The sequence below is a fragment of the Phascolarctos cinereus genome, unplaced genomic scaffold (assembly GCF_003287225.1).
Source record: "Phascolarctos cinereus isolate Bilbo 61053 unplaced genomic scaffold, phaCin_HiC Scaffold_4;HRSCAF=312, whole genome shotgun sequence".
In the NCBI taxonomy this organism is placed as follows: domain Eukaryota; kingdom Metazoa; phylum Chordata; class Mammalia; order Diprotodontia; family Phascolarctidae; genus Phascolarctos; species Phascolarctos cinereus.
Window position 1 is genome coordinate 54,914,298 of NW_027555847.1, and position 25,759 is coordinate 54,940,056.

The following is a 25,759-nucleotide window of genomic DNA, read 5'->3' on the forward strand; positions in this document are numbered from 1 at the left end:
AAAGATAATTTGTGGAAGGAGAAAGCACAAATAAATAAGGGGATCAGGAACGACCATGTAAGAAGTGAGGCATGAGATGAGCCTGGAGGTGAGGTGGAGGGGAGGAGAGAGTGAATTCCGTGCGTGGATTTCAGCCTGTATAAAGGCCTGCAGATGAGTGGAATGGCCATTTTAGGAAACAGGCCCACAGTTGCAGTACAGGGCTGACTGGGTCGTGGATGCATGGATGGGGGACAAGCATAGTTCACAGACCCAAATGAATAAGGGAGTTTACATTTTTGCTTCAGTCTTATTTAAGCTTGAACTTTTTGCAGCACATCACCACCCCCCCACCCCCACCCCAAATAAGCAACAAAGGCTTCCTTTAAACCACAAAATACCTCCCCTAGTTTGGCTCTGTTCACAATTTTCCTGGGGGGCCACATTCTTGGACTGCTTCCTACCTAATTTGCCCAACTTTGCTACTCACAATAAGGGTGCAAGATTAATCTTCCTTAAACAATACTTTGTTAACTGCCACCGCCCCCCTACCAGCCCCCCAACACACACTTCTTGTTGCTCACAAGATCAATCTGAACTTTTTGGATTGCCTTTCAAGGACCTCCCACAGAGTGGACACAGAGAGAAAAACAGATAGATTGTTAGATGGATGGGTGGATGGATAGACAGAATAGGTAGCTAGGGGTATAGATAGATAATCAGAAGAATAGACAGATAATCAGATAGAATAGGTAGAAAATCAGATAATCAGAGAATAGATAGATAATCATATAGAAGAATAGATAGGTATAAGGATAGATAGCAGGATAAATAGATGAATAGATAGAAAAATGGAGAGGTAGACAGATGAATAGATGATAGATAAATAGAAGTAGATAGATAGCAATAGATAGATAGTCCCTGTCCTCAAAGAGTTTATATTCTATTTTTGGTCTCAAAATCAACAAAACATAACTCTATTATATTCTTTCACCTTTAACAGAAAACTATAGGGAAAAGTTTTGTGTTTATAAAGATACACATGGCCTCATCTCTCAAAGCAGATCATAACCTCAGAATAAGATAAGGAAGACATGGGGTATGGAGTATCTCCTGTCTACCCCCCCACTCCCCATCTCTCCTGGGCAGATACTGTCATCCCTTGGCCTTTTCTTCCTCCCAAGGCCTTATTATGGTCTACTGGGGGATGAAGACCCCAAGGAGAGAAAGAAACAGTTCCTTTTGTGGGAAGTCAAACAAAATTACCTAGGCCCAATCGCCCATCTCTTATGAAGACCTAGGTTGGCTGCTTATAAAGAAAACAGGATAAGGAGCTTTCCTTCTAAGCAGGGAGGACAGTGCTTATAAAGGGTACTAGAAAGGAGGGGTATGCACACAGTAGCATGGCAGAGCAATGAATGGGAAGCACCTTGGAGGCCTGGACCCTAGCAAGTTAAAGCTTAACTATGAGAGCCAGCAGACTCAAGGTGGAGTCCAAGTTTCTGCTGGGAGGCAGATGAGAATGATGGCTGGAGAGCAGAAAACATGGTGTGAAGACAACCAGGATGTGTTTATATTATATTTTTATGGTCCATGGGTTCTTTCATGCACTTAAATTTCCTAATCCCAAATCACTGGGCTGGTTTAGATTACGCTTGGCCCCAAATGATTCTCTCCTCCATTAATTCTTCAATGTTTAAAAGGCAGATCTAAGACTGAAGACTTTACCACATTCATTACATTTATTGGGTTTCTCCCCAGTATGAATTCTCTAACGTTGAATAAACTCAGCAAATCAAATGAAACCTTTTCCAATTTATTATATCCTTTCCCAGTGTGAATTCTCTGGCATTCAGTAAGGTGTGAATTCTGGCTGAAGCTTTTCCTACAGTCGCTACATTCATAGATTTTCCCCTGATATGAATTCTCTGATGTTGCACAAGATGTGAAATACTGGCTCACTATGAGTTCAGGCTTTTCCACATTCATCACATTTATAAAGCTTTTCTATAAATTAGATTTTTTAAAATATCTAATAAAGCCTGAGCTAAGATAGAAAGATTTCCCATGTTCTTTGTACATACACAGGCTTTCTCTCCAATAAAAACTGTTTGATGTTCAGTAAGGTCTGAGCTATAACTCAACATTTTCCCATGCGCTTTATATCCATATGGTTTCTGTTCAGTGTGAATTCTCTGAAGTGCGGCAAGCACAGAGCTCTGCCTAAAGGTTTCTCATGTTCAATACCTTTGGAAGGTCTCTGTCCATCTGATTCTTAATTATCTCTCAATTCTGTCTGAAGCATTTGCCTCATCTATCTGATGAGATCTATCTTCTTGGGTAATACTTAAATGTCCAGCTGATGTTGGGCCTGGAAGCTTCTCTGGAATTTATTACATTTCTGGCCTTTCTCCCCATTGGGATTTTCTTGTAAACCACTTCCACTGGCACTTCCTTGATGTCTTAATATTCGACTCTCCTGTTCATTGGCTTCTCTAAACTCCAATCCCTGGAGAAAATCTCCTGTGAATTTTTCCAACTCAGTTCCCCATGATTTCATTTCTTCATTGATTTCTTGCTTGGAATCAACATCTTATCTCTACTTCCCATCTTGAACTCTGATCCTCTTAGGGTCTCTTTCCTCTGAGTTCTCCAAATGTATAGAACCCACATTCTTCCCCTTGATTCAATCAGGAGGTTACTTCAGGTTTGGACACGGGGAATCCAAGTGAGATTACTTTTCCATAATTCTCCAGCATCGCATCCCTGTAGAGCTGCCTCTGAGCAGGGTCTAGAAGGCCCCAGTCCTTGTAGGTAAGGTATGCTGCCATACCCTCAGACATTACTGAGGCCTGTGTCCTAGCCTGCCAACACTTGCCTGTCACTGCTTGGTCTTCTATACTCACTGTTAGGAAATAGTCAGGAATCTCCTTCCCTTCCACTCAACCAGAGTCACCTGACACCCCTCACCCCAAGTTCAGCCTTGGCTCCCTAGCTACCCGAACCTCATCTCCTCCTACTGTGAGCCTGTTCTCTGTTCATTGATCTGTTTCTTTTCTCTTGCTATTCTAGTCTTACAAAGCCTTCTCTCTTTTCTCTGCCTATTCACATCCTACAAATCCTTCAAGATCCACCTCAAATCCCATCTCCATACTGAGGATTCTAGTCCATACTCTTTGCCAACGTCCTTTGGTGTTTATTATCTATTCCCTGACAACGTGCCATGTTATAGAGAGGATTCTTTCTTAGATATGCACCTAATCCATGGTGAGCCTAGCTGACCTTGGTAGTCTCTTGTGATTGTGAGGGGGGCAGAACAGAGACTAGAGAGAAGTCTCTGGACTCCTGATATGAGGCTCCTGTCACTCCTACTGTTACGGTTTTTTGTAATGGGGTCATGACATAGCTTTACCTAAGAGAGGAGAATTAGGAGCTCTGTGCTTGATTGTAATTAACCTTTACTGAGTTTTCTGGAAATCCATGGGTTCCTTTTTATCCTCTTTTAAGACTTATTCTTAAAATGTCATTTTGGATAACTAAAGCTGTGTCCCCATTATATTTAATACTTGGCATGATTCCTTGTTACTGGGAAGTGTTAGTAAGCCACCAACTGCACAGAGGGAAAAATGGTTAAAAATGGTTTTCACAGACATGGCCCCCTCAAAGGCCCAGCCTTTCTAAACACTGCCTCCAAATTGTCCAGCAATCACCAATCTATCTGTTCCAGATCTGTTCATATTAGTCATCTTCACCCTCAGTCATTCTGTCTGACAAGGCTGTGACTTGATTTGATTGATAAGATGGCCTGGGCACCAGAAATTTCCATAGGTCCCTGGTTTTTGTGTGATATAAATCATGCATCCTGTTTCCCAGGCTCTCTGGTGCCAGCTGTCCACTAAGACAGATGCAGTTTCCTCCACCTCCATCCCTCACTCTCAGGATCATGAAATCCCAGATTTAGAGCTGGAAGGGACCTCAGGGGTAATTTAATCCAACCTTCTCATTTTACAGATGAGGAAACTGGGGTCTTTGGAGATTAAGTGACTTGCCCAAGGTCTCATGGTAGTTAATATGAGAGACAGGACTTTGAACTCATGTTTTCTGAGTTAAGAATCAATTCCCTTTCCACTATTAATATATGGCCCTGCATTCTGAAATAATGGCATCCTGACAATCTGGAGGGTTTTTTTTTTTAGGAGGCTTAACTATAAACATTTGTGAGATGGGGACAAAAGTTGGAAAGGGTTTGGATCCACCATAAAAGGGGTTAATGCCAGCCCCAAACAAGCAATGTAACAGGGACACATTGCAGAGAGGAGAGGCACGGCAGCAGAGGAGCATAGGATTTAGCGCTAGAAGGTGCCTTTGAGATCATCTAATACAACCTTTTATTTTGGTGATGAAGAAACTGAAGCCTTGAGAGGTTAAGGAATTATTCTAATCAAGCAAAAAAAAAAGTGGAAAATACCAATTAGTCAAACGTGCATTGATTACACAGAAGCTTGTTTCTCTAACATTTTTGTTAATTACTATATTAGTGTGTCTGGTATTTTCTATTCAATGTGTTTTAGCAGTAATTCAATAAGCATTGATTAAGTCCCTACTATGTGCCAGGCACTCTTTTAGGTACTAGGCATGCAAAGACAACAATGTCTTCCAAAAGCTTATGTTCTCCTGGGAGAAGAAACAACAACAGCATGTAAACAAACAAATGCCAGTGAAAACCCCACCTTCTAGAGGAAGTCTTTCCCAACCCCTCTTAATTCTAGTATCTTGTCTCTATTTATTATTTCCCATTCATCCCGTATTTAGCTTGTTTGTGCATATTTGCTCCCTAGTTTTCTTCCCCGTTAGACTGGGAGCTCCTTGAGGGCAGGGCTGTCTTTTGACTTTCTTTGTAGCCCCAGCACTTAGCATAGTGCCTGGCATTACCTAGGATCCTGGTGAATGCTTTTTGTTGTTCTTTAGTTGATTAGTACTGTCTGACTCTTCATGACCCCATTGGGTTTTTTGGTTGTTGTTCTTGGCAAAGATGCTGGAGTGGTTTGCCGTTTCCTTCTCCAGCTCATTTTACAGGTGAGGAAACTGAGGCAAACAAGGTTAAGTGACTTGCCCAGGATCACAGAACTAGAAGTTCCTGAGGTTGAATTGGCACTTTGGTCCTCCTGGCTCCAAGCTTGGTGTTCTATCCACTGTGTAACCTGGCTGCCTAGAAGCAGGTGGGAGAGCATTCTAGGTATATGGTACCAACTGTGCAAAGATATGGGGGAGGTGAGGGGAGAGATGGAATGTTATGTATAAAAAAATCGCTGTTTGACTAAAATGTAGATTGTATGAGGGGGAGTAATGTGAATTCAGCCTTGAAATATAGATTGGAGCCAGATTGTGAGGGGCTTTCAGTGTCAAAGAGATGATGATGAAAATAGAACCTCCAAATCCAGGAGTGGGAAGGACCTCCAGGGCCAGCTAGTTCCATCTTGCACCTGAACAGGGATCTCTTATTCAACTTCCTCCACAAGTCACTGTCCGGACTCCAGGTTTTAGGAGAGATCATCTCGGTTAATCCCCACTGAAACCGAGCACAGATAGTCCAGTTGGCTGATGTCTTTCCTAAAGTTTAGGAGTAATAGAGTGCTTGATGACTTGATTCAGGAGAGATCTGGGTTTGAATCCGCTTGCAACATTTACCAGCTGTTTGAGTTCAGGCAAATAACTTAGCCTCAGTTTCTTCATCTGTCAAATGCAGATAATAACAGCACCTAGCTCACAGGGCTGTTGGGAGGAACAAATAAGATGATATATGGTAGACTATAAACCACTATATAAATGTCACTATTATTATAAGTCTCCTTTTCCAGGGCTGAGAGAAGCCAAGAGACTAAAGCCAAGGACCAGGCAGGAATGGATATAAGACAGGAGCAGGGAGGCCAGAGTGCAAATGCAATAATAATGGAAGAAGTGCGATTGAAGCCAAAAGTTCAGAAAACCAAGAGTCACTCAAAAGTGTTCCTGAAGCCTGAGCTAGTCCTAAAGAATAAGGCAGTTCATCTTATGGTGAAATGGCTTGCCCAAGGTCTGGATGTCCTAGGCATCACATGCCCTTCCTAAAGAGAATGCTTCTCTTGCAGTGGGCAGTCTAGAACCAGGTTCAGTGGAAACATCTACTAGGTTCTAGATACTCTTCCCCTCTACTGCTTGGTACTGGTCTGATCAAGAGCAAATCACTTAACTACTCTGGCCCCTAGTTTGCTCCTATGTAAAATAAGGGGATTGGAATTGATGACTTCTGAGATCTCTTCCAGCTCTAAATTGATAAAATGGTGAAGCCATCTAATTAATTAGCCCATGCTTTCTAGGAATGGTAGTGTTGAATTGATTATTATTCCTAGAACTAGAAGTAGAAAGCTTGAGGGGTTGCAGTGGGAAGGGGGATCATGTGAGGCTGGGCAGGAAGATGGCTGGAGTGCAGCATTGTGGGTCTGGGTCTGCCTTGATTTGTTGAATTCTCTGCAATCAGGAAAGCATAGCCCTAGCGGGGAATTGATGAACCCAGTGGGAGGCAGAGAGTAGAACCCAGCAGACCTGGGTCTCTACAGGGCCTGGAGATAGAAGAGGCTTGCAAGAGAGTCCTGGGTTCTGTGCATGGTGACCCATGCCTGTAGGTCCTGCTTCTGGGGAGGTTGAGGCTGGTTGGATTGGGGAACTCTGAATGACAGTAGATTAAGCCAATCAGATCCATACTAAGTCTGGCACCAATATGGCGAGCTCCTGGGAATGGGGGGAGCTACCAGGCTGCTTAAGGAGGAAACGAATCGGCCAAGGTCAGAAATGGAGTAGGTCAAAGCTTCTGGGACAATCAGCAGTGTGATTGGGCCCACGAGTAGCCATTATGCTTCCAGACTTAGGAGGTAGGTAGAGAGAGGGACAGAGAGACAGATAGGGAGAGCTAGAGACAGACACATACAGGCAGACACACAGACACATACAGAGAGACAGAGACAGAGAGACAGAGAGATAGATAGAGAAAGAGAGAGAGAGAGAGAGAGAGAGAGAGAGAGAGAGAGAGAGAGAGAGAGAGAGAGAGCGCCTGAGATGCTCTAGGAGGCTGACAGCATTGGAACTAGACAGTAGTTAGGAATCTGATCTACGTAGGATCAAATGGCCTATACATGATTGGGAGAATAGCACGTAATGAGAGTGAGTACACTATGTGCATGGGAAGAAGCTGAATGAGGTTGGGAGGAATAGTACAATGACATTAGCTGTAGCTTCTGTTGTCCAGTCATCTCTGATTCTTCTTTGTTTTCTTGGCAAAGACACTGGAGTGTTTCTAATAAATAGTGAACTATTTCCTTCCTCAACTCATTTACGGATGAAGAGACTGAGGCAACCAGAGTGAAGGGACTTGCCCAGGATCACACAGTTACTAAGTGTCTGAAGCCAAATTTGAACTCAGGAAGATGAGTCTTTCTGATGCCAGGCCCAGCACTCTGTGCTCTATGCTGCCACCTAGCTGCTATAACTAAGGCAAAGCATTGGTGCTTTTTCCCTGGGGCCCAGAGTGTTGTAAATAACTGGGGGCATGATTCCTCCTCACAGTGGCCTTCAGCCAGCTCTTCCTTTGCTTTGTGGATTTCTGCTGCCTCAGTGCTTTGCTTTCCCTCCTCTGGCCCAGACTACTCCCCTTAAGGGGTGTGGGGAAGGAGGCATGGCTTGTTGTCAGAGACAAGCAGGAATTCTGGGAGTCAGGGCCTGCACACGACTTGGGCAGATGGTCTCCCTCCTCCCCCTTCAGATGAATTTGGCTTGCTTGCTAGAATTCCAAGTTACAGCTGTAGCTGAAATCCAGGATTGGGGTCTGTATCTCTCCTTGAATTGCTATTGTGATGAGTAAGGCGTGTTCACATTCCACAAATCACAGGTGTCTGTGTTAGTCTGAGTTGTGGTTCATGCCACTCCAGAGCCCACACAACATGCACAAAAATTGGGGGAATAAGTGAAGAAGAAAACAATTTTCAGAGTCAGCCTAGAGTTGCCATTCTGAATTATCCTAGATAGTCAACTAATATGAATTCTGTACATGCTGTGTTCCAGGCAGTGTAATAAATGCTGGGAATATAAAGGCAAAAGAATCCCTGTTCTCAATGAACTCAGCCTAATGGGTGGAGATAATGTGAAAGTAACAAACAAGACATATACAAGATAAATTGGGGGTACTCTGACAGGGAAGGCATTAAGATTTAGGAGGATTGGGGAAAGCTTCTTGCAGAAGGTAGGGCTTTGGCTGAGACTTTGGGGAAGCCAGGAGACAGAGATGAGGAAGGAGAGAAATCTAGGCATGGGGGACAGTCAGTGAAAATGCTTGTAGTTGGGAGTTGGAGGGTTGTTGTATTTAAGGAACTACAAAGAGGCTGATGTCACTGGATGGAAGAGTGCAGTGGGCTGTGAGGTCCAAGACAATTGGAAAGATAAAAAGGGACCGGATTATAAAGGGTTATGAAAACCAGTAGATTTTCTATTTGATCCTGGAGGTAATAAGGAAAAGGTAGAGTTGATTCAATAGGAGATGATATGGTTAGACCTGCATTTTATTTTATTTTATTTTTTGCTTTTTTTGGTGAAGCAATCAGGTTAAGTGACTTGCCCAGGGTCACATAGCTAGTAAGTGTTAAGTATCTGAGGCTGGATTTGAACTCAGGTCCTCCTGACTCCAAGGCCAGAGCTCTATCCACTGTGCCACCTAGCTGCCCCTAGACCTGCATTTTAGCAAGAGCATTTTGGCAGCTGTGTGAAGGATGAATTGGAGAGGTGAAGACCTTAGGAGACAGGCAGAGAGACCAAACAGTAGGCTATCTCACTAGTGCAGGTGTGAGGTGATAAGGGCCCAAATTAGGGTGGTTGTGACATTTAAAAAGATTCAAGAGACATAGTTCCTGAGTGATCTAATCCTTTTATTAATAAGGCCAGAAGGTTATTAACAAAAGGATGATCATTTGGTTGTCTCTGTTAGACCAAAGACAATCTTGGCTGTGGACTCATACTTTATATACCCTTCAAAACAATTGTGGTCCATCAGACAGCAATCCAATCTAATTGGTTAATGTGATTGGAGGTGGTCTATGTTAAAATGAAGGGCTGAGTATCTCTTGGATAGGGAAAATATATCTATACCAGACCTCTCCCAGCTATACCAGACCATTCCCAACCTAGGTCTATCTAGACAAAAGGATCTATCTCCACCACAATGGGGCCATCTCCAGTCATCCTGATCTATATCTTGCCACTGGACCCAGATGGCTCCAGAGGATAAAGTGAGGCTGGTGACTTTGCACAGCCCTCCCTCACTTAAATCTAATTCATTTGTAAGTCATGGCATCATCTTCCTGATGTCACTGTCCTCCTCAAGAATGAAGGACAAAAAAACCCAACCCCCCCAAACCCCCCCCCAAACAAACAAACAAAAAAAGAATGAAGGACAAACAACAAGAATACAATGGGTTTCCTCATCCTAGATTAAATTCCTTGCAAGGTTGGGTAGGGTCTGACCAAGATTGAGGAGTGTCAATGCAATCTCATTATCAGTAATGTCCTTCAGACTGAACTTTTAAAGGACTTTAGAAGAAAGGGAGAGTTCTGAATCTCCCCCCAAATTACTGGTTATTAATAATCATTCCTCACATGTTTAGTGTCAAAGGAGAGAAGGAGGCATATGCTAGAGATGTTACCAAGGTAGAGATGATAGGACCTGACAACTGGATCTGAGGGGTGAGAGAGAGTAAGGAGATTTCAAGCCTGGATGATTGGGAAGATAATGGTGCCCTCGGTAGTAGTTTAATTTGGGAAGAAGAGAGAGTTTCAAGGGAAAGAATCAAGCTTACTCTTGATTTTCTACCTACTAGGAAAGCAAGATCCAAATGGTGGGCATGTAGAACCTAATATTAGGGCCTGAGGAAGGTACTTGTAGTCATTTTCATGGGAGACCTGTTCTCATTTAGATCAACTTTCCTCCCTCCCTTCCTCCATCCCTCCCTCTTTCCCTTCCCTTCCCTTCCTCCCCTTCCTTCCTTCCTTCCTTCCTTCCTTCCTTCCTTCCTTCCTTCCTTCCTTCCTTCCTTCCTTCCTTCCTTCCTTCCTTCCTTCCTTCCTCTCAAAGACCAAAGAAGAGAAAGGACTACTGCTTGAGGTGAATGGGACTGTAAAAACTGACACCAGAGAGAAAGCAGAGCTGTTCAATTTTTCTTTTGTTTCTCTTTTCTCAGTCAGACAAAATGACATTTTCACTGAAAATGGCTACAGAGAGCATCAAAGATCAATAAGGAGATAGTAAGACAGTTGCTGGTTGCCCTTGATGGATTCAGGTCATCTGGCCCCAGTGAACTATACTTTGGGTACTGAAAGAACTGGTGAATGTAATTACTAAACTAAACCAGTACCAGTGATACTTGACAGATTGTGGCAGTTGTGAGAGGTACTGTAAGACTGAGACAGACAAATATTGGCTTGCTTTTCAGAGAAGAGAAGAAAAGAAATTCTGCAAGTTATAGCTCAATGAACTTGACTTTGATACTTGGAGTTCTAGAGCAAATCATTAAGGAGAGGGTTGGTGAACACCTAGAAAAGAAAAGAAATAGTTACAAAGAGCTTCCATGACTTCATCAAGAACAGGCCATGCCAGACTAACTTTATTTCTTTTTTGACAGTTGCTAAATTAGTAAATCAGGGGAATGCTATAGATATAGTTTACCTAGATTTTAATAACGCATTTGATAAATACTATTTTTGTAAAAAAATAAAAAAGATGGAGCGATAGGGTCTATACTATAATGCAATTAGATAGATTCAGAACTGATTGGTAGGATTCGAAAAGTGGTCATTTATGGTTTAATGTTGACTCTGTAGCAGGCCTCCAGTGAGTGTCCTAGGGTTTTATACTTGGACCTGTGCTGTTTAACCTTTATAACAGTGATTTGGAGAAAGGTATGAATGGAAAATTTATCAGTTTTGCAATGACACAAAGATGGGTGGGATGGAGAATGCACTGAATGACAGACTCTAAGAAAATGAAATTCAATAAAGATAAATGTAAATGTTGTACACTTGGGTTCAAGTAATCAGCTTTCAATAGTATAGGGTAAAGGAGGCATGATTAAAGAGCAGTTTGTCTGAAAAATCCCTTGAGATTTCAGGGGATGATAATCAGTCAACTAGTTAGTCAAGTAGCATTTATTAAGTACCTACTATGTGTCTGGCACTATGGTATGACTCTAGGCTGCATTAAGAGAAGCGTAGTTTCCAGGCATTAGGAAATGACAATCCATATTATTTCCTGGTCAGCTTGAATCTGGAAAATTGTGTTGAGTTCTAGAGACAGTGGTTTATGAATGACATTGATCAGTTGAAAAACATCCAGAGGAAGGAACCAGGAATGTAAAAGTACTTTGAATTCATGTCTAATGTAGGCTGGTTATAGGAATGGGGGTGGGGGAGGGATGCTTAACTTGGCAAAGAGAAGGATCAGAGGGAATATGACAACTCTGCTCAAGTATTTGAAGGAATCCTGTCACATAGAGGAAGGAGGAAATTTGCTTTATTTGGCCCCAGAGTGTAGAACCAAGAGTAATGGATGGGATAGCAAAGATGGAACCATTGGTTATAGCAATGGAGAAATTTTGAATGATGTGGATAAAATCACTTACCTTGGCAGTATAATTTCCACTAAAGCAGAGTAGACTACTTTGGGAATTAGTGGGTTCCCTTTCCTTGGTCCTCTTCAGGTAGAGGGCACTTGTTGGGTATTTTATGTTAGGGATACCTTTTTGGGAATAGGTTGGACAAGATGTCCACTAAGGTCCCTTTCATGAAATCCTTCCCTTCCTATAAAACAGGGCTCAACACATGAAGCCTTTCTTGATCCCCACCCAAATGTTAGTGTCCTCTCTCCCTCTCTAACCTCCTTGTGTTAAATTATTTGCATTTACTTGTGTTTATTCTCTTCATATGTGTCTTCTCTCTCTCTCTCTCTCTCTCTCTCTCTCTCTCTCTCTCTCTCTCTCTCTCTCTCATATACATATCTATCCATCCATATATATATATATATATATATATATATATACACACATATATATATATATATATATATAATATATATATACATATATATATGCATTTGTCTCCCCCATTACAACGCAAGCTCTTCAAGAGTGGGGATTGTTTCATGCTTTTTACAGTACTTAGAGCTTAATAAATGCTTGTTAATTGATTCCAACTCTAAAATTCTGAGGTTGATTCTGAATTCTGTGAAGTCACCCTCTCAGAGGCCCAGTTTCTTTCTGTGAAACAGTTGTGTTATCTGGGGTACCTCTTATCTCAAAGGTGAAGACCCCAGAAAAACTACTCCAGGTTTGAAGTATTCTGTGAGTCTATATCTATTCAAAACAAAACAAAACAAAATATAACTCAAAAGGCCACATAGATGTGTTTACTTTTACTAGTCACCCAGAAGACACAATTAACTCAAACCAAAACCTTTTAATGAAGTAACATAATGATAAGTATCAATAAAGCATTTTCTTCCTAAACCTGAGGTATGCTCTCCAACCGATACAGACACCATCAGTGGGAAGAGCAGTCATGTATAAGCAATGCTTGTGGCAAGAGTGCATGTACGGAGAGTTACACACAGAGGTAAAGTGAGGCCGGGGTAAATACATAGAGAGACAATTCATTCCTCCACTGTCTTACAGCTGTCAGTATTTTCTGGTGATGCTACCTCCTTGTTCCTTCTAGGCATGCTTCCTGCTAGTTTTTTAGACCTGAAGTTTATATTTCTGGGATCTAAGAATAAAAGAAAGATGGCAGAGTCCTGTCCTATTATACCAGCCAACACCCAAGATCTGGCAGAGGCTACAGGCCTCCAGCAGGAAGCATGCATCCAAGGAGCAATGGGGTAACACCACCAGAAAACACTGCTATAGCCTCTGCCTGATGGTGCTCTGTCAATCTTGTATGTTGGTTGGTGGAAGAGGAAAGGGCTCTGCCATCTTTCTTTTAATCTTAGATCTCAGAAATTTAGCTTTAGCTGTCTTAGGAAGAGAGGTAGTCCCTTCTACATCTAGTCCCCAAACTAGGGAAAATTTTCTCGTTTCTGTCTCTCTCTTATAAGAAGGAGCTTTCAATTCCACAGAGTTAGTTGTGTGTGTGTCTCTTCTCTCCATAAGGAGAATCTTACATCCAGAGCTAAAGCTGTTTTGAATAATTAGCCAGCTAAGGAAAGCATGTAGGAATTTTATTATTTTTAACTTTCTTTTTTTCCTGACTTACCAGGGGTAGTATCTATGTTCTAGTCCTTTATCGCAGCTCCTATTTAATGCCTTATAGGAATCTTGTGCCTTCACACCCTTTTTGGGGGGAATGGGTAGGTTTTCATAAAGAAATTCCGTAAGAGTTATATAGCCCTGTGTTTTCCTGAAGCACCCTAACTTTCTGCATCACCCAAGTGACTGAAGAGAAATGGGAAGGCAAAAACAACTACACAAACAAAAAAAAAATCCGTGTGGGTCCCATCCTTTATTCTAAATTCTTACCTTTATTATATCTATGTGCCAGCACCAGTTATAGAACATAGAAGTGATAATACTTGCACTCCTTATTTCGCAGAGCTGTTGTGAAGCATGTTCTATAAATGTGAATTATCATTACGCACCCCTGTTGCCCTCTCTCTTCTTTTCTGGTCAGTATGAAGCAAGCTCTGTTAGCTAGATCTTTTTGGTTGGCTTGGAGCTTGATGGCGAAATTGATTTTTCTGCTTATGAACTCTGCAAGCATTAGAACCCTTGCCCATCAGGCGTCTCCAAAATCTAGGCCCTTCATCTTGCTTCCAGCTTGGCCTTTTCCCAGGTTAATCTTTTTTGTTCTGAATCTTCGTCACTGCTGGATCCATCCATACCCATCGGCAGAGCTAAGCTGACACATATACCACAGAGACACTGGAAATTAGACATGTTTTTGTGATATCTGCTACTAGCTCAACCCACTTCCCTATCTCAGACTGATGAGTCATGATCAGTGCTTGCTGGGAGTGAATTCCAAAAACCACGTGCTTTTTACAATAATAGTTTATGATCTTCTACAAGCGACAGGGCATAGCTATACAGTTACATATTCTCCATCCCCTCCTCCCCATTGCCCCCACTGCTTCCTTTGAATGGTGGTTTGAGAGACATAACCTTCTCTCTTGCCCTTCGCATCTTAAATTTTGTTATTCTTATTAACTTGCCAAGCATCAAATAACACCAACATTTCTTTATGCCAAGAAGAACTAAAAAAGAGGATTATATAGAATATATTCATCTTTGTTACATACACTATATATTTTTAAAAGTATATATTAAATGTCACCCAACAGTTCTAATACTGCTTATCTGTGCCCCTTCTGAACCTTCTTATGAACTTTTCTTTCTTCTCTTCATTTTTTGGTTTTTTGATCTCTCCTCCTCTCCCATAACTCTTCATCTATGCAAATAAAATATACAACTTCTCTCTTATAGCAAACACGTACAGTCAAGTAAGACAAATCCACAGATTGGCCTGTTCTGAAAATATAGGGTATCCCAGAAGTCTTAGCATGGTCTTAAGCTATTAAAGCTATTAATTAGTTATTAGTTAAGCTATTAAAGCTTAATGTTGAGCTTTGTTAATATTGCTTAATTGATTAATTTTAAGATGTAACATTAATATTTATAAAGCTTAACGTTAAGTTTCAGTAGCTTAAAGCTACACTGAGACTTTTGGAATGCCCTGTACATATTGCATTTTTCACTCTGAGTCCATCTCTGTCAAGAGGTGGCAAACATGATGCATCATCAGTCTTTGCAGGTCATGATCGGTCATCGCATCGGATAAGATTTTGAAATCTTTCACTGTTGTTTTCTTTGGCAATGTTGTAGTTATGACATGAATTATTCTCCTGGTTTTGTGCACTTCTTTCTGTATCCATTAATTTTCCAATTGGGATCCCAAATAGAATGGCTTTCTGGGGTCCTGGGATAGGACAAACAGAGCTATTGCAGAATACCCAGGTAGAGGGGAAAGTGCAATGGAATAGGTGTCAGTTGCATGAGTGTTTTAGAATGCTGACTGAATAAACATGGTAAGTATACGTATTAGTTCCCCTGTTAGACTATAAGCTTCCTGAGGGCAGGGACCAACATAGCACAGTCTAAAATGCTTTCCGTGAGTTGTGGCTCTGACACTTGTGAGGCTATCCTATAAAATATTCCTATATGTACATGTTGAGTATCCCAGTAGAATATAATTTCTTTGAGAGCAGGGAACTGTTTACTTTTTATTATTTTTTTGGTATCCTACCACCTGGTACATGGTAGTCATTTAATAAAAGTTTGTCATTTGATTAACTTATGTGACTCAGCAAATCCTTTCCCTTCTCAGACCCTCAGTTCCCTTACCTAGGATAATAATACCTGTACTGCTTATTCACAGGTGAGTACTTGTGAGGAAAGTGCTTTTTATAAACCTTTACAAGGCCCCATAGAATAGTGAGCAATAGTTATTATCATTATATAAGGTGCTCATTGGTCAGACATCGGAGTGCCAAGGTCATCCACTGCATCTCAGGCCGTCATCAGTCATCATGACCTTTGTCTTGCCATTGGACTTTGATGACTCTGGAGGAGAGAGTGGCTGATGACTTTGCACAACTCTGCCTCACTTAAACACAATTCACACATGAGTCAAGCCAGAACTCTGCAATGTCATGGGTCCTCTTAGAAAAGAAAGGACAAACAGCGGTAACAAATAACAATGGTTACTCTGTAGTGTTATTTAATGCGATTGAAGCTTAAAATTTCGCCAAGACTTGTGGGAAACCCTGTAGCAAGCACTCCTCACAATGCCTCCCTAAATACTCAATGAATCAATGAGCCAAATGTAAGTGACCCCCAAGAATCCTGAATCTATGCCTATCCCCTCACCTTAGAGACTTGACTAGGAATATCTTGGAGAGGGAGAAATGGATTGGAAAGCTGCCTGAGGTGGAGAATGGTTTTAATGAATGTATTTGGAGAAGCAGCAAAGTATTCAGGAAACCTGGTGAGTCATCTGCAGTGTTAAAAAGAAAAAAAAACAGAACAAGAAACCCCATGAGCAACACATGCAAAAACTCCCAAATCATGTATTTTAAGACTGAATTCTACTGTATTGGGAGCAAGCTGAAAACTGAAGTGAAATGATGGGACTGTGGAACAAAATGCCATTAGGCCAGAAAGGAATTAGATGGGAAAGTTCGATTATGTAACATAAGAACCACCATTCTGTTATTCTCATCTACCTAAACATATACACACATAGACACCAAAATTCATATTTCTTGGCCAAAGTCAGAAAGAATGCCATGGTGGAAAATACCCTATAGTAAAGACCCTAACACTGATATTGGTCAGAATTTTTAAAGAGGAATTTTTACTGTGAAAATAAAGGTAAAGCAAAACAAAATGAAAACCAATCAACCCATTAGTGTGTGAGTGCTTACTTGCATCAGGCACTGTGCTAGGGTCTGAAAATACAAGACAATAATGAAACTACCCCTGCCTTCAAAGAGCTAACATTCCATCAGGGGAAACAACATGTACATATATAAGAAGCCCGTAAGGACCATCCCACCTAGAACAGATTAGAAGAATCTGTGGTCTTAACATTTCATTCACTTGGGGGGGTCACCCAATCTCAGCATCCAGTCACTCAATAAACATTTATTTAGAGCCTACGATGGGCCAGTCATTGCACTAAGCACTAGGTGTATATAAAGGAGCCAACCCTCCCCCAAGAACAACACAAAAACTCCCCCCCTCCAAAACACAAACAAAAAAACCTTCAAGTTTACTGACTCATCGAAATATATTTTCTTTTAACTCCCCCCCCCATCTGTATTAATCTAGGGCGGAGGTTTTTGAAATTTTTTGAATTTTTTTATTTTTACTTCCAAATTCTCTCCCTCCCTCCACCTCTCTTCCACCCATTGAGAAGGCAACAAACACAATACCCATTATACATATGAAGTGATGCAAAACATATTTCCACATTAGCCATGTAGTGGGGGAAAAGAAAGAAAAAGTGAAAAAAATATGATTCGATTTGTACTCAGACTTCATCGGTTCTCTTTGGAAGTAGATAGCATTTTTCATCATGAGTCCTTTGGAACTGCAGATCATTGTATTGATCAGAGTACCTAAATCTTTCACAGATGATTATCATTACACTATTGCTGTTACTGTGTACAATGTTCTCCTGGTTCTGCTCACTTCACTTTGAATCAGTCCATATAATTCTTCCTAAGTTTTTCTGAAACCATCCCCTTCATCATTTCTTATAGCACAATAGTATTCCATCACAATCATATACCTTAACTTGTTCAGCCATTCCCCAATTGATGGGCATCCCCTCCCTTTCCAATTCTTTGTAAGGCAGAGCTTCTTAACCTGGTGACCACAGATCCCATGGATAGATTTCAGAACCTCTGCCTTAGATGGATATAGATGAAGTGGGAGGAGTGAATTAAAAGTGAGAGCTTACTAAATGCTTGTTGATTGGTTGAATAATTAATTTCTTATTCATAAACTTGGAATTGTTTTCTCATTAGGTAGTTAATTAGGTTAAGCCCATACTCCAGTTCATTAAATTTTTATTATTTGAGAAACATTCTTTCCCAATAGTAATTATTTTTATTTTCTACATTTAAATAAATATCAAAATTGTTATAATAAACAAAGACATAAATAATTATTTATAATGTTTTGACTATGGCCAATTGTTTGCCTGAGTTGTTTCAAACCCTCAATAAACAATAGTTAACTCTTCTTCATTCTCTTCATAACTTTTTTTTAATGATACCCTAGTTAAAATAGTTCCAAAAAGGACAAAGTTTCTCCTCATCTCTCTTCTATTTTTCTTCTTCAGTTTCTCACCATTGATAATAAGAAACAGTTTTTCAGGTCCTTTCTAGCTCTTTAGAGAGTTCTTATCATGAATTTCTCAGCAAGATTTCTTCCTAAAATGAGGACAGTTCTTAAGACAGTTCTCACAAGAAAGAAATCCATCTTCACCTTTCTGTCCTCTCCAGAGGGTTTACATGGATCTTGATGGTCACAGATAAAACAAACACCTTTTCCCTGATTCTCTAGTAAGAAGGGCTTCACATCAAGCCCTTTTCACATTCCGAACTCTTAATGCTGCAGTAACAACATCTGTATTATCTTAGATGCTTTCAAAACAAGAATTTTTATACATGTGTATATGTACATGTATACCTACATGCATATATAAATACAAGATAGCTACAAATTAGATACAGACTAACCTTAAATGAAAGAAAAAAATGTCATTTGCCTACTACTTTGCATAGTGCCTAAAATTCTACCTTTATAGTCATTTCTTTAGGTCTTGAAGATGTTTCTGTCTTTCAGAGTCCTCTATATTGGCGTAAAGATGGCAGTCTGTTGGGGGTGGGGTGGGCAAGGGAGTTGTACATTTTTTATTTGGGTGCCGTTTGTGAGTACAGAATATTCAAGTTGGAAAGTATCTTGGATGTCACCAATTTTCTCAGATTAAACATAAGGAAGTTGAAGCCCAGAAAAAGGAAGCTACTGGCCCAGGCAATACAAGAAGTGATAAAGCCTGGGTTTTTTGTTTTGTCTTGTTTTTTAACCACTATACATTCTGGCTTTCTTAGGAATGTAGAGGTGAGGGTCTAAAGTGAGAAAAGATGATTGATAGACTCTAAGAAGGAGTTAGGAGTCATAGAGGTAAAATGTTATCCAAGGGCCACCTACAGCATGGTATAAGCCAAGGCAGGGGTGGGGAACCTGCAGGCTCAAGGCCACATGTGGCCCTCTGGGTCCTCAAGTGCAGTCCTTTGATGGAATCTAAACTTCACAGAACAAATCCCCTTAAAAAAAGATTTGTTCTGTAAAACTTGGACTCAGTCAAAAGGCCGCACCCAAGGACCTAGAAGGCCATATGAGGCCTCGGGGCCACAGATTCCCCACCCCGGAATGTTGGACTTGTAGTGAGGAAGATGGGTTCAAATCTGGCCTTGTGAGCTTCCTGGCTGTCAGCAAGTCCCTTAAACTCTGTGAGCCTCTGTTTTCTCATTTGTAAAATGGAGGGAATGACAACTGTGGCTTCTACCTGACAATGCAGTCACATGGCTCCAATGAGATGATGTATGTGAAGCGAAGGTGTCAAACATGCTGCCTGAGGGCCCCATTATACCCACAACACTCCCCAGTGCTGTGACCAGATTAAAATGTAATTAGGAAATATTTTACAAAATAAATGAGAATCCGATAGAATGTTGATAATGTTAATATGCGGTTTTCTAAGTCAATATGTGGCCCGCAGAGATCTTTAGTAAGAGTAGCCCCAGTCTCAAAGCCCATTGGTATGAGACTCTCTCCTCATTGGTAGAGACCAATGCCCTGCACCTGTGTGAGGGGCAGGTGGAGTTGGTGAGACTAGAGAGCAGAGCTCATCATTCTTCTCTGAGTTTTCTTGGAGGGCACTTTTGGCTTCTGGCTTCTAGAGATAAGATGGGTGAGGCCAATCCAACTTCAGGCTGCAGATAGAAAAGACTAAGAAGAAGCTGATGTGAGAGGAGCTGGTAGTCTCCATCATGTCTGGGTCCTCAGCTTGCTAAACTAGAGATTTGGGGGAATTTTCCCATAGGTGAGATCTGGAATTCTCTCTCAGCAGAACTGTTACCTTACTCCCAATGGATGAACGCTCCTTCACTTTGCATTTTCTGGTAAATATTCTATGTGTACTTCCTCTGATTTCTCTTTTGCTGTAGAATTAGATAAACCAGTTTCTTTGATAATTTGTATGTGTGTTCATTGTGGAATTGGTATTTGATGGGAAGGTAGTCAAGCCCTGGATATAAAGCTTGGGGTTCTCCTTTTCCCCCAATTGAAGAAACAGCAACCAGAAGTTAGCAGGACTGAAAAATCACATCCCTTAGACTAACAATATTTAAGGGAGCAGATAGATATAATTCTAGTCCACTACCCCCTCTCTCTGAGGAAAGTAGTGGTAGCCTCTGATCCTGACATCCTGTTTCCCCTCCTGGCAGGAATTAAAGTCTCTTGGAGAAGGGTGGGGGAGAATAGGCTAGAGATGTCTATTCTGCCTTCCTCGGAGTCACCCAATGACACCCCCATGCTTTATGTGGGGCACATCCTTTCACCACATGTGGTTTAATGGACCCCATTCCTATTTGAGTTTGATGCAGCTGGTGTAATGCACTTTGTACACTTGACAGCTCTATATAAATATCAGATATTATTATTATCTGTGATATGCTCTTCCACCTCCAATTAAAGCAGAATCACCTTACTGGGGGCAGCTTTTCTGGACAACTTAGCACGTAGAATCATAGAGTGTTAGTTCTGGAAGTGACCTTCGGGTAACCTAGTCCAAACTCCACATTTTACAGGTCGCCCATATCAAATTGTGTACAAATCCTGACTCTGCCATCAGTTAGCTGTGTGAACTTGGGTCAGTCAATAAATATTTATTAAGCACCTACTAGCACTCTGCTGAGCCCTGAAGATACAAATACAAATAAGAATAGACAGTCTGAGACCTCAGGGAGTTTACAATCTAAAGGGAAAGACCACATATAAAAAGGTTGGGGAGGAGGGAGAAGCTACCCCATGAGGGAGCATGATGGAGAGTTCCAAAAGCAGTGTTCTTGGGAAATGAGGAGAAAAACTGGGCTGAGCTCTCTCTTCAGATAGAGGGTGTGGAGCCCATGGCTCTATCTTCCAGCAAGTTAGTACTCGTGGAACATCTCTGGGCCTCAGTGTAGAATGAGGAGGTTGGACAAATGGTCCTTCCAGCTCAGCAGCTTATATGTGGCTCTTCCCTGTCACCTCCACTGTAGGCTCCCTGAAGGTACCCAAGGCTCACATGTTACCATGTCACCAGTGGAATGGGGACAAAGGCAGGGAGCATATGTGGCCAAGGGGATGCGCATGGAGGGGGCCAGAAAGTAACAAGAGCCCCTCATGTCCTTCAGTTGGCACCTCCAGAAAACAGTTTTCTTTCTCCGTGGCTCTGGCGCGCCCCCCCCCCCCCCGCCAGCCACCGATGCCCTTTGGTGCTGCTTTCCCACGGGACTGGGGAGATGCCACTCTGTCATCTCTGCCCTGCTGCTCTCTGCTGGCATTTTCTCTGAACTGCAGCAATAAGGGATCTACTCATTGAGTTCTTAGCACAGGGCTATTTATCTCCATTCAAAATTTCAGACCCAAGCCAGCTCCTTAGTCAGTCATTTGTTTTATACCTACCATGTACTGGCTTTAAGTGTTTCAGTTTTGCTCTTTAAACTGCTTTTTCCTCTACTGAAAGCTCTCTTAGATTAAATTTGTGTATGAGTTATGGTCAGAGGATTCCTTTTAAGTCCCATCACCCACCTGGTTGCTAATTCGGGTCCATGAAAACCATACTAGGGCTGCTCTTAGGAAAACTGCAAAGGATCTTAGTAGAGCTGTCATGGAGACATGCCTTTCAACCTCCATCATGCTCTATTACTGTCTTGTCTCTTTGAAAATCACCTTTTGAATACAACTAAATGGGGTTGTGTGGAACTGGTAGAGATAACAGCTTTTGTCCCATATATTCTTCCTCTCCCACAACCACATTCAATTCAGTTCATCATAATGCAATTTGATTTGGTTCAATGCCACAAACACGTATTAAGGACCTACTGAGGAGAACACTGTGCTAGGCATGGGGGAGATAGTTTAAATAAGAAATGGTTGCTGCCTTCTTGAGGCTTATATTTTAGGAACAGAGAGATCATTATGAACTGGAGTGATTAGACATGGAGAAGGTATTTGTCTTGGAGATGAATCATTCACTATTTTGCTATAACAGAAGCCCACAGTGCTAAAATACATTTGTGCATATGGTAATAAGCATTTGGTTCTTTTTTTCTAGCAAATCTTTTTCTGTCCCATAGACCTCATAGATAAAGAGAGCCCTGCAGAGGGAGATGTGCCCCTGAAATAATTCTACGAAATGAGCAGACATTTTCTTGTTGTGACAAGGGGCTATAGAATCCAATGAATCAGTCAGCAAGCAAACATTAAGCACCCACTGTGGGCCAGGGATTGTATTAGGCACCTAGGATACAGAGACAAATAGGAAACTGTCCCTGCCTGCAAGCTGATATTCTGTGATTTCTAACAATTCAAAATCAGTTTCATTAGTCCAACAATTCAAAATATCTGCTACTCCACAGTATTTAGAGAAGCAAAAACCAACATATTGGAGTAGGAGGTGAGTTCAGTTTTATGTTTTAATAAGTGGAGGTTGGTTCAATTGAATGAGGACTGTTGAGAAACCTGGATTTTAGCAACAGCTCTGCTATTAGTTATGTGACTTTGCCAGTGAGTCCCTGGGATTAATTCCTCTCTGCACATAATACCTGGGCTTCAGGCTTCATGTAGGCTTCCTGGTAGGCCGTACTTTACCCCACACAGTTGTCTAGAAAACCCAGGCTGCTGCTCAGAATGCAGGGAGAAGTGGTCTTTTACTAATATGGAAATTATCCCTCCTGAATCTTCTTACCAGTATCACATGACCTACAACTCTGAGAAAGAGTTGGTGAGGTACAGTGGACAGATGGTTGCGTTGGGTATGAAGAGGGACCTGGCTTAGAATTCTGCCTCAGACCCTGGACAGCTGTGTGACTCTGGATAGTCCTTTAATATTTCTGTCTTGGTTTCCTCATCCATAAAGTAGGGGTAATAATAACTATATTGTCTATCTCCTAGGTTTGGGGGAGGATTAAGTGATATAATATATGTAAAACATTTTGTAAATCTTAAGGGACTAGATAAATGTAAGCTTCTGTTATTAGATGAATAGTTTGCAAACAGCTGAGGCAGGATAGGATTTTCACTATTGTCCAAAGGCATTGGGATTAAGAAGTTCTGTATGATAAATGAGTGTACACAGTATTCAAGGTAAAATGCTGTCACCTCCTTGGTGCATAGGCAAGTGTTAAAAGTAAGATTCCCTTTCAAACTGGGGGAAAAAAATTCTAATTCTCTCTTCTAGCAGAAAGGATTTTTAATTGTTATTTTTTGCTAGCCTATTTTTTGAGGGCTGAAAACCAGAGTCTGGAGCTCTGCATTAAGCTGCTGACAAGGTGTAGCTCCATATTATCTTCCCTTTTCTTTTACTTCTCTGAATGGGAACAGATATCAGCTTCTCTCAACCTACTTGGCTTTAAGGAGTAAAGCCGATATCTCATTGACCAAAGCAACTTCTCTGCAGTACCCAGATAGAGTCACAGGGAGATTTGTGGGTGTTGTGACTGAAGGGATGTCAGGAAGGTCACCCACAACCTGTTGCAGTGAATGTCTGAGTTTCCTTTATCATCAAAGCCTCATCATCCTTCGATTCTACAGCCTGAAGTTGTAATTTGAGCGTGTAAAGTATGGGAGCAAGAACGGAGACTTCTGAAAAATTGGACTTCAACCCAGGGTCTCCTTAAGAGTCATAAAATGATGGAGCTGGAAGAGACCTTATAGACCAGCTATTCAAATCCTCTTATTATCAAAGATACTGAAGTCAGAGAGTCGAAGCAAATGACTCTAGGTCACATAGTTGGTTAGCAGCATAGCCCGAGTCTAACTCGCATCTCAGGACCCTCACTCCTATGTTCTTTCCACTACATCACAAATTTTCTCTTTCTTCATCCGAGAAAAGGGTAGAATTTCTCAAAAGGAAATTTTACTAGGAAAATAAAGGAGGAAAAAAAATTAAAATGTTACTCCCTTATGACTTGTCATAATGCCTGAAATTCCACCATTAAAGTGTCATTTCTTTTGTTTCTTGAAGGTAATTTTGTCTTTTAGGGCCTTTTTCCCCTGCCCCTTCCCCCAAAAGGAAGAATACTGTAAGCCAAAGTCAGCTAATATCTCAGTGAGGATTAGTTGGCAATTTGCTGAGAACATAGCCCTGTAGAAGTGGGAAACAGTGGCATGTTGGTAAATGTTTAACAACTAGGTCTCCTAATGTGTGTGTGTGTGTGTGTGTGTGTGTGTATAATATACATATATATATATATATACACATATACCTATATGTATATATACACATATGCATATATAGATGTATGTATACACAGAGAATATATAAGATATACATATATAATTTATTTTTATATTTACATATATATTTTATATATATATATATAAGACATATTTAAGTTAATCTGCAACATTTTCTCCATCCCATTCTTAAGTCTAGACAGTCAGAATAATAAATCAAGCCTTAATTTGTTGCCTTATCTTATGTCCAAGTTGTAAATGCTTGCACTGAAAATTTAGCCACATGTTTTGAGCTGCCTCCAGCACGCTCCTGGATGGGACAAGGTTGCAAGGAAGGGGCCATGGAGACTCTTTTCAGCCCAGGAAAGACAGAATTTTCCCTTCCTGGCAATAATTCTGGTTTCTAGAGGTGACAGAATGGGAGAACTAAAAAAACAGCTTAGAATAGAAATCTCTCTCTCTTCATTACAGGGCCGGCTTGCTTGGCTACCCACAGGAAACTCAGTTTTGCTTTTCCCATTTGCCCATTTCGGAATGGTTGAGTTTAACCTTTCTTGGAACATTCTGGAATGCCCTCCAATCTCTGAACCCAGTGGTGCTTGAGAGGATTGTCAGGGGGAAAGTCCCTTACTGTCAATTGAGTTTGCAGCTACAAATCTAACAAAAGTCCCAAAGCCTTCAATATAAGTGGACTCTTTTTAGGCTTCCAGCCAAAGAATCCATTTCTGTTTCCTTAGGCACTCATCCAATATTTGACCCAAGAGTCTCTAAATGGCCTCCACAGGGAATGGAAAGGGCAGAAAAGCAAAATGCTCCGTGCCACCACTTCCTGTGTGTAGGGTTTAAATGAGCATTTACATTTCCATCTCCCCATCTCTGCCTATCAAAAACCCTTCCCATCTTTCAAGGTCCACCTTCTCCATAAAGCCTTCCCATGTGCTGTTTTATGTTCTCAGACCAGCAGCTTGCCTTTTATGCATTTAAAATCTCACTTGTTTAAATTATTCAAGTTTATCTCCACTTTCCCTCCTCTTCTCCCCCCCCCCCAATTGAAAACACCTTCAGGACAGGGACTACTTCCTTTTTCATTGATGTAATCCCAGCACCAAGACCTTTGCATATTGTAGCCATTTAATAAATGTCTCTTGATTTGAATTGACTAGGATAAATGAAGGGAATAATTTCCCATAAGATGAACTATCAATAATTACTGGGGTTAGGAGTTTCACCTTCTTTCTATACTTCCTCCAAACAAAGATTGCCCCAAAGGTGGTAAAACCGAGGTCTGGGTAATCTCAAAAGTAGATAAGCCATCCTTTGGTAACTGAGAATGGGTTGTCTTTGTAAGGACATTCATGAAAGATGGGAAAAGAATCTGGTAGGGGAGGCAGTTGAGGTAGGTTCAGTGTGGAACTTACTATAGAAAGGCAGCCTAGTTCAGGCATATCTCATTTTATTGCACTTTGCAGATATTGCATTTTTTACGAATTGAAGGCTTGTGGCAACCCTACGTTGAACAAGTCTGTCTGTGCCATTTTCCCAACAGCGTCTGCTCACATCGTGTGTCTGTGTAACTTTTTGCTGATTATCACAATCTTTCAAACTTTTCCATAAGTGTTCAAGTGAAAGGAAGAGTTGCAGGTTTC